Here is a 15,051-nt window from a genome sequence, read left to right as displayed (position 1 = left end):
AGTATAACTTTTTCTGCAGTTGTGCCAGGTTTTGACTTATGCCTAGTGTTTCCCCAAAAGCAAGTCATTCCCTGAGATGGAATCAAACCCAGGCCGCGGTGGTAAAAGAAATGAATCCTAACCACTAGACCAACAGGGAGAGAGAATAAGACATTTTGCAGTGAGAGAGGGCTAAACAGCGATTTTATTCCTCGGCTCACTTTTTGTCTATTCCCAAATGCAACTACTTGCAATCTAAGGGGATGTAGCTCAGAGGAATAGAGCATTAGTTGAACGTACGAAGACCTGGGGGCAATCGTCAGCAGCTCCAAGAAACCATCAAACTCAGCAGATTAATTTCTTAAAGGGAACATATGCTTCTGCCGAACCTCTGATCATCTCGGTAATGGCGTTTGATTACATTTGACACCCTTCGATAGCTCAGTTGGTAGAGCGGAGGACTGTAGGTGAAATTGCTGTAATCCTTAGGTCGCTGGTTCAAATCTGCTCGAAGGATTGTACTTTTTCTTGTGGCTTACGCCAACTTTTTGACAGCAGTGCACCTTGACATGTGCTTGACAAAAATATCTTTCCCTGAGAGAAGAACTCTTCACTTGTTGACCTTTGATAGGAATGTTGGTAGAGCAGCAGAGAGTTCTTGAGATTGCAACAATCCTTAGGTTGCTGACTCAGAAGAGTATAACTTTTTCTGCAGTTGTGCCAAGTTTTTGACTTATGCCTAGTGTTTCCCCAAAAGCAAGTCATTCCCTGAGCGGGAATCAAACCCAGGCCGCGGTGGTAAAGAAATGAATCCTAACCACTAGACCAACAGTGAGAGAGAATCAGACATTTTGCAGTGAGAGGGCTAAACAGCGATTTTATTCCTCGGCTCACTTTTTGTCTATTCCCAAATGCAACTACTTGCAATCTAAGGGGATGTAGCTCAGAGGAATAGAGCATTAGTTGAACGTACGAAGACCTGGGGGCAATCGTCAGCAGCTCCAAGAAACCATCAAACTCAGCAGATTAATTTCTTAAAGGGAACATATGCTTCTGCCGAACCTCTGATCATCTCGGTAATGGCGTTTGATTACATTTGACACCCTTCGATAGCTCAGTTGGTAGAGCGGAGGACTGTAGGTGAAATTGCTGTAATCCTTAGGTCGCTGGTTCAAATCCGGCTCGAAGGATTGTACTTTTTCTTGTGGCTTACGCCAACTTTTTGACAGCAGTGCACCTTGACATGTGCTTGACAAAAATATCTTTCCCTGAGAGAAGAACTCTTCACTTGTTGACCTTTGATAGGAATGTTGGTAGAGCAGCAGAGAGTTCTTGAGATTCCAACAATCCTTAGGTTGCTGACTCAGAAGAGTATAACTTTTTCTGCAGTTGTGCCAAGTTTTTGACTTATGCCTAGTGTTTCCCCAAAAGCAAGTCATTCCCTGAGCGGGAATCAAACCCAGGCCGCGGTGGTAAAAGAAATGCATCCTAACCACTAGACCAACAGGGAGAGAGAATAAGACATTTTGCAGTGAGAGGGCTAAACAGCGATTTTATTCCTCGGCTCACTTTTTGTCTATTCCCAAATGCAACTACTTGCAATCTAAGGGGATGTAGCTCAGAGGAATAGAGCATTAGTTGAACGTACGAAGACCTGGGGGCAATCGTCAGCAGCTCCAAGAAACCATCAAACTCAGCAGATTAATTTCTTAAAGGGAACATATGCTTCTGCCGAACCTCTGATCATCTCGGTAATGGCGTTTGATTACATTTGACACCCTTCGATAGCTCAGTTGGTAGAGTGGAGGACTGTAGGTGAAAATGCTGTAATCATTAGGTCGCTGGTTCAAATCTGGCTTGAAGATTGTACTTTTTCTTGTGGCTTATGCCAACTTTTTGACAGCAGTGCAACTTGACATGTGCTTGACAAAAAATATCTTTCCTGAGAGAAGAACTCTTCACTTGTTGACCTTTGATAGGAATGTTGGTAGAGCAGCAGAGAGTTCTCGAGATTGCAACAATCCTTAGGTTGCTGACTCAGAAGAGTATAACTTTTTCTGCAGTTGTGCCAAGTTTTTGACTTATGCCTAGTGTTTCCCCAAAAGCAAGTCATTCCCTGAGCGGGAATCAAACCCAGGCCGCGGTGGTAAAAGAAATGCATCCTAACCACTAGACCAACAGGGAGAGAGAATAAGACATTTCGCAGTGAGAGGGCTAAACAGCGATTTTATTCCTCGGCTCACTTTTTGTCTATTCCCAAATGCAACTACTTGCAATCTAAGGGGATGTAGCTCAGAGGAATAGAGCATTAGTTGAACGTACGAAGACCTGGGGGCAATCGTCAGCAGCTCCAAGAAACCATCAAACTCAGCAGATTAATTTCTTAAAGGGAACATATGCTTCTGCCGAACCTCTGATCATCTCGGTAATGGCGTTTGATTACATTTGACACCCTTCGATAGCTCAGTTGGTAGAGCGGAGGACTGTAGGTGAAATTGCTGTAATCCTTAGGTCGCTGGTTCAAATCCTGCTCGAAGGATTGTACTTTTTCTTGTGGCTTACGCCAACTTTTTGACAGCAGTGCACCTTGACATGTGCTTGACAAAAAATATCTTTCCCTGAGAGAAGAACTCTTCACTTGTTGACCTTTGATAGGAATGTTGGTAGAGCAGCAGAGAGTTCTCGAGATTGCAACAATCCTTAGGTTGCTGACTCAGAAGAGTATAACTTTTTCTGCAGTTGTGCCAAGTTTTTGACTTATGCCTAGTGTTTCCCCAAAAGCAAGTCATTCCCTGAGCGGGAATCAAACCCAGGCCGCGGTGGTAAAAGAAATGAATCCTAACCACTAGACCAACAGGGAGAGAGAATAAGACATTTCGCAGTGAGAGGGCTAAACAGCGATTTTATTCCTCGGCTCACTTTTTGTCTATTCCCAAATGCAACTACTTGCAATCTAAGGGGATGTAGCTCAGAGGAATAGAGCATTAGTTGAACGTACGAAGACCTGGGGGCAATCGTCAGCAGCTCCAAGAAACCATCAAACTCAGCAGATTAATTTCTTAAAGGGAACATATGCTTCTGCCGAACCTCTGATCATCTCGGTAATGGCGTTTGATTACATTTGACACCCTTTGATAGCTCAGTTGGTAGAGCGGAGGACTGTAGGTGAAATTGCTGTAATCCTTAGGTCGCTGGTTCAAATCCTGCTCGAAGGATTGTACTTTTTCTTGTGGCTTACGCCAACTTTTTGACAGCAGTGCACATTGACATGTGCTTGACAAAAAATATCTTTCCCTGAGAGAAGAACTCTTCACTTGTTGACCTTTGATAGGAATGTTGGTAGAGCAGCAGAGAGTTCTCGAGATTGCAACAATCCTTAGGTTGCTGACTCAGAAGAGTATAACTTTTTCTGCAGTTGTGCCAAGTTTTTGACTTATGCCTAGTGTTTCCCCAAAAGCAAGTCATTCCCTGAGCGGGAATCAAACCCAGGCCGCGGTGGTAAAAGAAATGAATCCTAACCACTAGACCAACAGGGAGAGAGAATAAGACATTTCGCAGTGAGAGGGCTAAACAGCGATTTTATTCCTCGGCTCACTTTTTGTCTATTCCCAAATGCAACTACTTGCAATCTAAGGGGATGTAGCTCAGAGGAATAGAGCATTAGTTGAACGTACGAAGACCTGGGGGCAATCGTCAGCAGCTCCAAGAAACCATCAAACTCAGCAGATTAATTTCTTAAAGGGAACATATGCTTCTGCCGAACCTCTGATCATCTCGGTAATGGCGTTTGATTACATTTGACACCCTTCGATAGCTCAGTTGGTAGAGCGGAGGACTGTAGGTGAAATTGCTGTAATCCTTAGGTCGCTGGTTCAAATCCTGCTCGAAGGATTGTACTTTTTCTTGTGGCTTACGCCAACTTTTTGACAGCAGTGCACCTTGACATGTGCTTGACAAAAAATATCTTTCCCTGAGAGAAGAACTCTTCACTTGTTGACCTTTGATAGGAATGTTGGTAGAGCAGCAGAGAGTTCTCGAGATTGCAACAATCCTTAGGTTGCTGACTCAGAAGAGTATAACTTTTTCTGCAGTTGTGCCAAGTTTTTGACTTATGCCTAGTGTTTCCCCAAAAGCAAGTCATTCCCTGAGCGGGAATCAAACCCAGGCCGCGGTGGTAAAAGAAATGCATCCTAACCACTAGACCAACAGGAGAGAGAATAAGACATTTCGCAGTGAGAGGGCTAAACAGCGATTTTATTCCTCGGCTCACTTTTTGTCTATTCCCAAATGCAACTACTTGCAATCTAAGGGGATGTAGCTCAGAGGAATAGAGCATTAGTTGAACGTACGAAGACCTGGGGGCAATCGTCAGCAGCTCCAAGAAACCATCAAACTCAGCAGATTAATTTCTTAAAGGGAACATATGCTTCTGCCGAACCTCTGATCATCTCGGTAATGGCGTTTGTTTACATTTGACACCCTTGATAGCTCAGTTGGTAGAGCGGAGGACTGTAGGTGAAATTGCTGTAATCCTTAGGTCGCTGGTTCAAATCCTGCTCGAAGGATTGTACTTTTTCTTGTGGCTTACGCCAACTTTTTGACAGCAGTGCACCTTGACATGTGCTTGACAAAAAATATCTTTCCCTGAGAGAAGAACTCTTCACTTGTTGACCTTTGATAGGAATGTTGGTAGAGCAGCAGAGAGTTCTCGAGATTGCAACAATCCTTAGGTTGCTGACTCAGAAGAGTATAACTTTTTCTGCAGTTGTGCCAAGTTTTTGACTTATGCCTAGTGTTTCCCCAAAAGCAAGTCATTCCCTGAGCGGGAATCAAACCCAGGCCGCGGTGGTAAAAGAAATGAATCCTAACCACTAGACCAACAGGGAGAGAGAATAAGACATTTCGCAGTGAGAGGGCTAAACAGCGATTTTATTCCTCGGCTCACTTTTTGTCTATTCCCAAATGCAACTACTTGCAATCTAAGGGGATGTAGCTCAGAGGAATAGAGCATTAGTTGAACGTACGAAGACCTGGGGGCAATCGTCAGCAGCTCCAAGAAACCATCAAACTCAGCAGATTAATTTCTTAAAGGGAACATATGCTTCTGCCGAACCTCTGATCATCTCGGTAATGGCGTTTGATTACATTTGACACCCTTTGATAGCTCAGTTGGTAGAGCGGAGGACTGTAGGTGAAATTGCTGTAATCCTTAGGTCGCTGGTTCAAATCCTGCTCGAAGGATTGTACTTTTTCTTGTGGCTTACGCCAACTTTTTGACAGCAGTGCACCTTGACATGTGCTTGACAAAAAATATCTTTCCCTGAGAGAAGAACTCTTCACTTGTTGACCTTTGATAGGAATGTTGGTAGAGCAGCAGAGAGTTCTTGAGATTCCAACAATCCTTAGGTTGCTGACTCAGAAGAGTATAACTTTTTCTGCAGTTGTGCCAAGTTTTTGACTTATGCCTAGTGTTTCCCCAAAAGCAAGTCATTCCCTGAGCGGGAATCAAACCCAGGCCGCGGTGGTAAAAGAAATGCATCCTAACCACTAGACCAACAGGAGAGAGAATAAGACATTTCGCAGTGAGAGGGCTAAACAGCGATTTTATTCCTCGGCTCACTTTTTGTCTATTCCCAAATGCAACTACTTGCAATCTAAGGGGATGTAGCTCAGAGGAATAGAGCATTAGTTGAACGTACGAAGACCTGGGGGCAATCGTCAGCAGCTCCAAGAAACCATCAAATTCAGCAGATTAATTTCTTAAATGGAACATATGCTTCTGCCGAACCTCTGATCATCTCGGTAATGGCGTTTGATTACATTTGACACCCTTTGATAGCTCAGTTGGTAGAGCGGAGGACTGTAGGTGAAATTGCTGTAATCCTTAGGTCGCTGGTTCAAATCCGGCTCGAAGGATTGTACTTTTTCTTGTGGCTTACACCAACTTTTTGACAGCAGTGCACCTTGACAAGTGCTTGACAAAAAATATCTTTCCCTGAGAGAAGAACTCTTCACTTGTTGACCTTTGATAGGAATGTTGGTAGAGCAGCAGAGAGTTCTCGAGATTGCAACAATCCTTAGGTTGCTGACTCAGAAGAGTATAACTTTTTCTGCAGTTGTGCCAAGTTTTTGACTTATGCCTAGTGTTTCCCCAAAAGCAAGTCATTCCCTGAGCGGGAATCAAACCCAGGCCGCGGTGGTAAAAGAAATGAATCCTAACCACTAGACCAACAGGGAGAGAGAATAAGACATTTCGCAGTGAGAGGGCTAAACAGCGATTTTATTCCTCGGCTCACTTTTTGTCTATTCCCAAATGCAACTACTTGCAATCTAAGGGGATGTAGCTCAGAGGAATAGAGCATTAGTTGAACGTACGAAGACCTGGGGGCAATCGTCAGCAGCTCCAAGAAACCATCAAACTCAGCAGATTAATTTCTTAAAGGGAACATATGCTTCTGCCGAACCTCTGATCATCTCGGTAATGGCGTTTGATTACATTTGACACCCTTCGATAGCTCAGTTGGTAGAGCGGAGGACTGTAGGTGAAATTGCTGTAATCCTTAGGTCGCTGGTTCAAATCCGGCTCGAAGGATTGTACTTTTTCTTGTGGCTTACACCAACTTTTTGACAGCAGTGCACCTTGACATGTGCTTGACAAAAAATATCTTTCCCTGAGAGAAGAACTCTTCACTTGTTGACCTTTGATAGGAATGTTGGAAGAGCAGCAGAGAGTTCTCGAGATTGCAACAATCCTTAGGTTGCTGACTCAGAAGAGTATAACTTTTTCTGCAGTTGTGCCAAGTTTTTGACTTATGCCTAGTGTTTCCCAAAAGCAAGTCATTCCCTGAGCGGGAATCAAACCCAGGCCGCGGTGGTAAACGAAATGCATCCTAACCACTAGACCAACAGGGAGAGAGAATAAGACATTTCGCAGTGAGAGGGCTAAACAGCGATTTTATTCCTCGGCTCACTTTTTGTCTATTCCCAAATGCAACTACTTGCAATCTAAGGGGATGTAGCTCAGAGGAATAGAGCATTAGTTGAACGTACGAAGACCTGGGGGCAATCGTCAGCAGCTCCAAGAAAATATCAAACTCAGCAGATTAATTTCTTAAAGGGAACATATGCTTCTGCCGAACCTCTGATCATCTCGGTAATGGCGTTTGTTTACATTTGACACCCGTTGATAGCTCAGTTGGTAGAGCGGAGGACTGTAGGTGAAATTGCTTTAATCCTTAGGTCGCTGGGTCAAATCCTGCTCGAAGGATTGTACTTTTTCTTGTGGCTTAAGCCAACTTTTTGACAGCAGTGCACCTTGACAAGTGCTTGACAAAAAATATCTTTCCCTGAGAGAAGAACTCTTCACTTGTTGACCTTTGATAGGAATGTTGGTAGAGCAGAAGAGAGTTCTCGAGATTGCAACAATCCTCAGGTTGCTGACTCAGAAGAGTATAACGTTTTCTGCAGTTGTGCCAAGTTTTTGACTTATGCCTAGTGTTTCCCCAAAAGCAAGTCATTCCCTGAGCGGGAATCAAACCCAGGCCGCGGTGGTAAAAGAAATGAATCCTAACCACTAGACCAACAGGGAGAGAGAATAAGACATTTCGCAGTGAGAGGGCTAAACAGCGATTTTATTCCTCGGCTCACTTTTTGTCTATTCCCAAATGCAACTACTTGCAATCTAAGGGGATGTAGCTCAGAGGAATAGAGCATTAGTTGAACGTACGAAGACCTGGGGGCAATCGTCAGCAGCTCCAAGAAACCATCAAACTCAGCAGATTAATTTCTTAAAGGGAACATATGCTTCTGCCGAACCTCTGATCATCTCGGTAATGGCGTTTGATTACATTTGACACCCTTTGATAGCTCAGTTGGTAGAGCGGAGGACTGTAGGTGAAATTGCTGTAATCCTTAGGTCGCTGGTTCAAATCCTGCTCGAAGGATTGTACTTTTTCTTGTGGCTTACGCCAACTTTTTGACAGCAGTGCACCTTGACATGTGCTTGACAAAAAATATCTTTCCCTGAGAGAAGAACTCTTCACTTGTTGACCTTTGATAGGAATGTTGGTAGAGCAGCAGAGAGTTCTTGAGATTCCAACAATCCTTAGGTTGCTGACTCAGAAGAGTATAACTTTTTCTGCAGTTGTGCCAAGTTTTTGACTTATGCCTAGTGTTTCCCCAAAAGCAAGTCATTCCCTGAGCGGGAATCAAACCCAGGCCGCGGTGGTAAACGAAATGCATCCTAACCACTAGACCAACAGGGAGAGAGAATAAGACATTTCGCAGTGAGAGGGCTAAACAGCGATTTTATTCCTCGGCTCACTTTTTGTCTATTCCCAAATGCAACTACTTGCAATCTAAGGGGATGTAGCTCAGAGGAATAGAGCATTAGTTGAACGTACGAAGACCTGGGGGCAATCGTCAGCAGCTCCAAGAAACCATCAAATTCAGCAGATTAATTTCTTAAATGGAACATATGCTTCTGCCGAACCTCTGATCATCTCGGTAATGGCGTTTGATTACATTTGACACCCTTCGATAGCTCAGTTGGTAGAGCGGAGGACTGTAGGTGAAATTGCTGTAATCCTTAGGTCGCTGGTTCAAATCCTGCTCGAAGGATTGTACTTTTTCTTGTGGCTTAAGCCAACTTTTTGACAGCAGTGCACCTTGACAAGTGCTTGACAAAAAATATCTTTCCCTGAGAGAAGAACTCTTCACTTGTTGACCTTTGATAGGAATGTTGGTAGAGCAGAAGAGAGTTCTCGAGATTGCAACAATCCTCAGGTTGCTGACTCAGAAGAGTATAACGTTTTCTGCAGTTGTGCCAAGTTTTTGACTTATGCCTAGTGTTTCCCCAAAAGCAAGTCATTCCCTGAGCGGGAATCAAACCCAGGCCGCGGTGGTAAAAGAAATGAATCCTAACCACTAGACCAACAGGGAGAGAGAATAAGACATTTCGCAGTGAGAGGGCTAAACAGCGATTTTATTCCTCGGCTCACTTTTTGTCTATTCCCAAATGCAACTACTTGCAATCTAAGGGGATGTAGCTCAGAGGAATAGAGCATTAGTTGAACGTACGAAGACCTGGGGGCAATCGTCAGCAGCTCCAAGAAACCATCAAACTCAGCAGATTAATTTCTTAAAGGGAACATATGCTTCTGCCGAACCTCTGATCATCTCGGTAATGGCGTTTGATTACATTTGACACCCTTTGATAGCTCAGTTGGTAGAGCGGAGGACTGTAGGTGAAATTGCTGTAATCCTTAGGTCGCTGGTTCAAATCCTGCTCGAAAGATTGTACTTTTTCTTGTGGCTTACGCCAACTATTTGACAGCAGTGCACATTGACATGTGCTTGACAAAAAATATCTTTCCCTGAGAGAAGAACTCTTCACTTGTTGACCTTTGATAGGAATGTTGGAAGAGCAGCAGAGAGTTCTCGAGATTGCAACAATCCTTAGGTTGCTGACTCAGAAGAGTATAACTTTTTCTGCAGTTGTGCCAAGTTTTTGACTTATGCCTAGTGTTTCCCCAAAAGCAAGTCATTCCCTGAGCGGGAATCAAACCCAGGCCGCGGTGGTAAACGAAATGCATCCTAACCACTAGACCAACAGGGAGAGAGAATAAGACATTTCGCAGTGAGAGGGCTAAACAGCGATTTTATTCCTCGGCTCACTTTTTGTCTATTCCCAAATGCAACTACTTGCAATCTAAGGGGATGTAGCTCAGAGGAATAGAGCATTAGTTGAACGTACGAAGACCTGGGGGCAATCGTCAGCAGCTCCAAGAAACCATCAAACTCAGCAGATTAATTTCTTAAAGGGAACATATGCTTCTGCCGAACCTCTGATCATCTCGGTAATGGCGTTTGATTACATTTGACACCCTTTGATAGCTCAGTTGGTAGAGCGGAGGACTGTAGGTGAAATTGCTGTAATCCTTAGGTCGCTGGTTCAAATCCTGCTCGAAGGATTGTACTTTTTCTTGTGGCTTACGCCAACTTTTTGACAGCAGTGCACCTTGACATGTGCTTGACAAAAAATATCTTTCCCTGAGAGAAGAACTCTTCACTTGTTGACCTTTGATAGGAATGTTGGTAGAGCAGCAGAGAGTTCTTGAGATTCCAACAATCCTTAGGTTGCTGACTCAGAAGAGTATAACTTTTTCTGCAGTTGTGCCAAGTTTTTGACTTATGCCTAGTGTTTCCCCAAAAGCAAGTCATTCCCTGAGCGGGAATCAAACCCAGGCCGCGGTGGTAAAAGAAATGCATCCTAACCACTAGACCAACAGGGAGAGAGAATAAGACATTTCGCAGTGAGAGGGCTAAACAGCGATTTTATTCCTCGGCTCACTTTTTGTCTATTCCCAAATGCAACTACTTGCAATCTAAGGGGATGTAGCTCAGAGGAATAGAGCATTAGTTGAACGTACGAAGACCTGGGGGCAATCGTCAGCAGCTCCAAGAAACCATCAAATTCAGCAGATTAATTTCTTAAATGGAACATATGCTTCTGCCGAACCTCTGATCATCTCGGTAATGGCGTTTGATTACATTTGACACCCTTTGATAGCTCAGTTGGTAGAGCGGAGGACTGTAGGTGAAATTGCTGTAATCCTTAGGTCGCTGGTTCAAATCCTGCTCGAAGGATTGTACATTTTCTTGTGGCTTAAGCCAACTTTTTGACAGCAGTGCACCTTGACAAGTGCTTGACAAAAATATCTTTCCCTGAGAGAAGAACTCTTCACTTGTTGACCTTTGATAGGAATGTTGGTAGAGCAGAAGAGAGTTCTCGAGATTGCAACAATCCTCAGGTTGCTGACTCAGAAGAGTATAACGTTTTCTGCAGTTGTGCCAAGTTTTTGACTTATGCCTAGTGTTTCCCCAAAAGCAAGTCATTCCCTGAGCGGGAATCAAACCCAGGCCGCGGTGGTAAAAGAAATGAATCCTAACCACTAGACCAACAGGGAGAGAGAATAAGACATTTCGCAGTGAGAGGGCTAAACAGCGATTTTATTCCTCGGCTCACTTTTTGTCTATTCCCAAATGCAACTACTTGCAATCTAAGGGGATGTAGCTCAGAGGAATAGAGCATTAGTTGAACGTACGAAGACCTGGGGGCAATCGTCAGCAGCTCCAAGAAACCATCAAACTCAGCAGATTAATTTCTTAAAGGGAACATATGCTTCTGCCGAACCTCTGATCATCTCGGTAATGGCGTTTGATTACATTTGACACCCTTTGATAGCTCAGTTGGTAGAGCGGAGGACTGTAGGTGAAATTGCTGTAATCCTTAGGTCGCTGGTTCAAATCCTGCTCGAAGGATTGTACTTTTTCTTGTGGCTTACGCCAACTATTTGACAGCAGTGCACATTGACATGTGCTTGACAAAAAATATCTTTCCCTGAGAGAAGAACTCTTCACTTGTTGACCTTTGATAGGAATGTTGGAAGAGCAGCAGAGAGTTCTCGAGATTGCAACAATCCTTAGGTTGCTGACTCAGAAGAGTATAACTTTTTCTGCAGTTGTGCCAAGTTTTTGACTTATGCCTAGTGTTTCCCCAAAAGCAAGTCATTCCCTGAGCGGGAATCAAACCCAGGCCGCGGTGGTAAACGAAATGCATCCTAACCACTAGACCAACAGGGAGAGAGAATAAGACATTTCGCAGTGAGAGGGCTAAACAGCGATTTTATTCCTCGGCTCACTTTTTGTCTATTCCCAAATGCAACTACTTGCAATCTAAGGGGATGTAGCTCAGAGGAATAGAGCATTAGTTGAACGTACGAAGACCTGGGGGCAATCGTCAGCAGCTCCAAGAAACCATCAAACTCAGCAGATTAATTTCTTAAAGGGAACATATGCTTCTGCCGAACCTCTGATCATCTCGGTAATGGCGTTTGATTACATTTGACACCCTTTGATAGCTCAGTTGGTAGAGCGGAGGACTGTAGGTGAAATTGCTGTAATCCTTAGGTCGCTGGTTCAAATCCTGCTCGAAGGATTGTACTTTTTCTTGTGGCTTACACCAACTTTTTGACAGCAGTGCACCTTGACATGTGCTTGACAAAAAATATCTTTCCCTGAGAGAAGAACTCTTCACTTGTTGACCTTTGATAGGAATGTTGGAAGAGCAGCAGAGAGTTCTTGAGATTCCAACAATCCTTAGGTTGCTGACTCAGAAGAGTATAACTTTTTCTGCAGTTGTGCCAAGTTTTTGACTTATGCCTAGTGTTTCCCCAAAAGCAAGTCATTCCCTGAGCGGGAATCAAACCCAGGCCGCGGTGGTAAAAGAAATGAATCCTAACCACTAGACCAACAGGGAGAGAGAATAAGACATTTCGCAGTGAGAGGGCTAAACAGCGATTTTATTCCTCGGCTCACTTTTTGTCTATTCCCAAATGCAACTACTTGCAATCTAAGGGGATGTAGCTCAGAGGAATAGAGCATTAGTTGAACGTACGAAGACCTGGGGGCAATCGTCAGCAGCTCCAAGAAAATATCAAACTCAGCAGATTAATTTCTTAAAGGGAACATATGCTTCTGCCGAACCTCTGATCATCTCGGTAATGGCGTTTGTTTACATTTGACCACCTTCGATAGCTCAGTTGGTAGAGCGGAGGACTGTAGGTGAAATTGCTGTAATCCTTAGGTCGCTGGTTCAAATCCTGCTCGAAGGATTGTACTTTTTCTTGTGGCTTAAGCCAACTTTTTGACAGCAGTGCACCTTGACAAGTGCTTGACAAAAAATATCTTTCCCTGAGAGAAGAACTCTTCACTTGTTGACCTTTGATAGGAATGTTGGTAGAGCAGAAGAGAGTTCTCGAGATTGCAACAATCCTCAGGTTGCTGACTCAGAAGAGTATAACGTTTTCTGCAGTTGTGCCAAGTTTTTGACTTATGCCTAGTGTTTCCCCAAAAGCAAGTCATTCCCTGAGCGGGAATCAAACCCAGGCCGCGGTGGTAAAAGAAATGAATCCTAACCACTAGACCAACAGGGAGAGAGAATAAGACATTTCGCAGTGAGAGGGCTAAACAGCGATTTTATTCCTCGGCTCACTTTTTGTCTATTCCCAAATGCAACTACTTGCAATCTAAGGGGATGTAGCTCAGAGGAATAGAGCATTAGTTGAACGTACGAAGACCTGGGGGCAATCGTCAGCAGCTCCAAGAAACCATCAAACTCAGCAGATTAATTTCTTAAAGGGAACATATGCTTCTGCCGAACCTCTGATCATCTCGGTAATGGCGTTTGATTACATTTGACACCCTTTGATAGCTCAGTTGGTAGAGCGGAGGACTGTAGGTGAAATTGCTGTAATCCTTAGGTCGCTGGTTCAAATCCTGCTCGAAGGATTGTACTTTTTCTTGTGGCTTACACCAACTTTTTGACAGCAGTGCACCTTGACATGTGCTTGACAAAAAATATCTTTCCCTGAGAGAAGATCTCTTCACTTGTTGACCTTTGATAGGAATGTTGGTAGAGCAGCAGAGAGTTCTTGAGATTCCAACAATCCTTAGGTTGCTGACTCAGAAGAGTATAACTTTTTCTGCAGTTGTGCCAAGTTTTTGACTTATGCCTAGTGTTTCCCCAAAAGCAAGTCATTCCCTGAGCGGGAATCAAACCCAGGCCGCGGTGGTAAACGAAATGCATCCTAACCACTAGACCAACAGGGAGAGAGAATAAGACATTTCGCAGTGAGAGGGCTAAACAGCGATTTTATTCCTCGGCTCACTTTTTGTCTATTCCCAAATGCAACTACTTGCAATCTAAGGGGATGTAGCTCAGAGGAATAGAGCATTAGTTGAACGTACGAAGACCTGGGGGCAATCGTCAGCAGCTCCAAGAAACCATCAAATTCAGCAGATTAATTTCTTAAATGGAACATATGCTTCTGCCGAACCTCTGATCATCTCGGTAATGGCGTTTGATTACATTTGACACCCTTCGATAGCTCAGTTGGTAGAGCGGAGGACTGTAGGTGAAATTGCTGTAATCCTTAGGTCGCTGGTTCAAATCCTGCTCGAAGGATTGTACTTTTTCTTGTGGCTTAAGCCAACTTTTTGACAGCAGTGCACCTTGACAAGTGCTTGACAAAAAATATCTTTCCCTGAGAGAAGAACTCTTCACTTGTTGACCTTTGATAGGAATGTTGGTAGAGCAGAAGAGAGTTCTCGAGATTGCAACAATCCTCAGGTTGCTGACTCAGAAGAGTATAACGTTTTCTGCAGTTGTGCCAAGTTTTTGACTTATGCCTAGTGTTTCCCCAAAAGCAAGTCATTCCCTGAGCGGGAATCAAACCCAGGCCGCGGTGGTAAAAGAAATGAATCCTAACCACTAGACCAACAGGGAGAGAGAATAAGACATTTCGCAGTGAGAGGGCTAAACAGCGATTTTATTCCTCGGCTCACTTTTTGTCTATTCCCAAATGCAACTACTTGCAATCTAAGGGGATGTAGCTCAGAGGAATAGAGCATTAGTTGAACGTACGAAGACCTGGGGGCAATCGTCAGCAGCTCCAAGAAACCATCAAACTCAGCAGATTAATTTCTTAAAGGGAACATATGCTTCTGCCGAACCTCTGATCATCTCGGTAATGGCGTTTGTTTACATTTGACCACCTTCGATAGCTCAGTTGGTAGAGCGGAGGACTGTAGTTGAAATTGCTGTAATCCTTAGGTCGCTGGTTCGAAGGATTGTACTTTTTCTTGTGGCTTACGCCAACTTTTTGACAGCAGTGCACCTTGACATGTGCTTGACAAAAAATATCTTTCCCTGAGAGAAGAACTCTTCACTTGTTGACCTTTGATAGGAATGTTGGAAGAGCAGCAGAGAGTTCTCGAGATTGCAACAATCCTTAGGTTGCTGACTCAGAAGAGTATAACTTTTTCTGCAGTTGTGCCAAGTTTTTGACTTATGCCTAGTGTTTCCCCAAAAGCAAGTCATTCCCTGAGCGGGAATCAAACCCAGGCCGCGGTGGTAAAAGAAATGCATCCTAACCACTAGACCAACAGGGAGAGAGAATAAGACATTTCGCAGTGAGAGGGCTAAACAGCGATTTTATTCCTCGGCTCACT

The 15,051-nt window shown here is 43.9% G+C and overlaps 8 non-coding genes across 8 annotated transcripts; all 8 read left to right on the top strand.

The window, feature by feature from the left end:
- The first annotated feature begins 1,082 nt into the window (after nt 1-1,082).
- Nucleotides 1,083-1,169, top strand: trnay-gua (transfer RNA tyrosine (anticodon GUA)). The gene is given in 2 exon segments: nt 1,083-1,119; nt 1,134-1,169. It is a non-coding gene; the product is annotated as a tRNA-Tyr (tRNA).
- Nucleotides 1,170-2,431: 1,262 nt separating this feature from the next.
- On the top strand, nt 2,432-2,518 carry trnay-gua (transfer RNA tyrosine (anticodon GUA)). Its single transcript is given in 2 exon segments — nt 2,432-2,468; nt 2,483-2,518. It is a non-coding gene; the product is annotated as a tRNA-Tyr (tRNA).
- A 1,265-nt stretch (nt 2,519-3,783) lies between these two features.
- Nucleotides 3,784-3,870, top strand: trnay-gua (transfer RNA tyrosine (anticodon GUA)). Its single transcript is given in 2 exon segments — nt 3,784-3,820; nt 3,835-3,870. It is a non-coding gene; the product is annotated as a tRNA-Tyr (tRNA).
- A 1,938-nt stretch (nt 3,871-5,808) lies between these two features.
- On the top strand, nt 5,809-5,895 carry trnay-gua (transfer RNA tyrosine (anticodon GUA)). The gene is given in 2 exon segments: nt 5,809-5,845; nt 5,860-5,895. It is a non-coding gene; the product is annotated as a tRNA-Tyr (tRNA).
- Nucleotides 5,896-6,484: 589 nt separating this feature from the next.
- On the top strand, nt 6,485-6,571 carry trnay-gua (transfer RNA tyrosine (anticodon GUA)). The gene is given in 2 exon segments: nt 6,485-6,521; nt 6,536-6,571. It is a non-coding gene; the product is annotated as a tRNA-Tyr (tRNA).
- Nucleotides 6,572-8,511: 1,940 nt separating this feature from the next.
- Nucleotides 8,512-8,598, top strand: trnay-gua (transfer RNA tyrosine (anticodon GUA)). The gene is given in 2 exon segments: nt 8,512-8,548; nt 8,563-8,598. It is a non-coding gene; the product is annotated as a tRNA-Tyr (tRNA).
- Nucleotides 8,599-12,566: 3,968 nt separating this feature from the next.
- Nucleotides 12,567-12,653, top strand: trnay-gua (transfer RNA tyrosine (anticodon GUA)). The gene is given in 2 exon segments: nt 12,567-12,603; nt 12,618-12,653. It is a non-coding gene; the product is annotated as a tRNA-Tyr (tRNA).
- Nucleotides 12,654-13,918: 1,265 nt separating this feature from the next.
- On the top strand, nt 13,919-14,005 carry trnay-gua (transfer RNA tyrosine (anticodon GUA)). The gene is given in 2 exon segments: nt 13,919-13,955; nt 13,970-14,005. It is a non-coding gene; the product is annotated as a tRNA-Tyr (tRNA).
- Nucleotides 14,006-15,051: the final 1,046 nt, after the last annotated feature.

The sequence above is a fragment of the Oncorhynchus masou genome, chromosome 27, assembly GCF_036934945.1.
Source record: "Oncorhynchus masou masou isolate Uvic2021 chromosome 27, UVic_Omas_1.1, whole genome shotgun sequence".
Taxonomy (NCBI): domain Eukaryota; kingdom Metazoa; phylum Chordata; class Actinopteri; order Salmoniformes; family Salmonidae; genus Oncorhynchus; species Oncorhynchus masou.
This window is presented reverse-complemented; position numbering and strand designations above follow the sequence as displayed.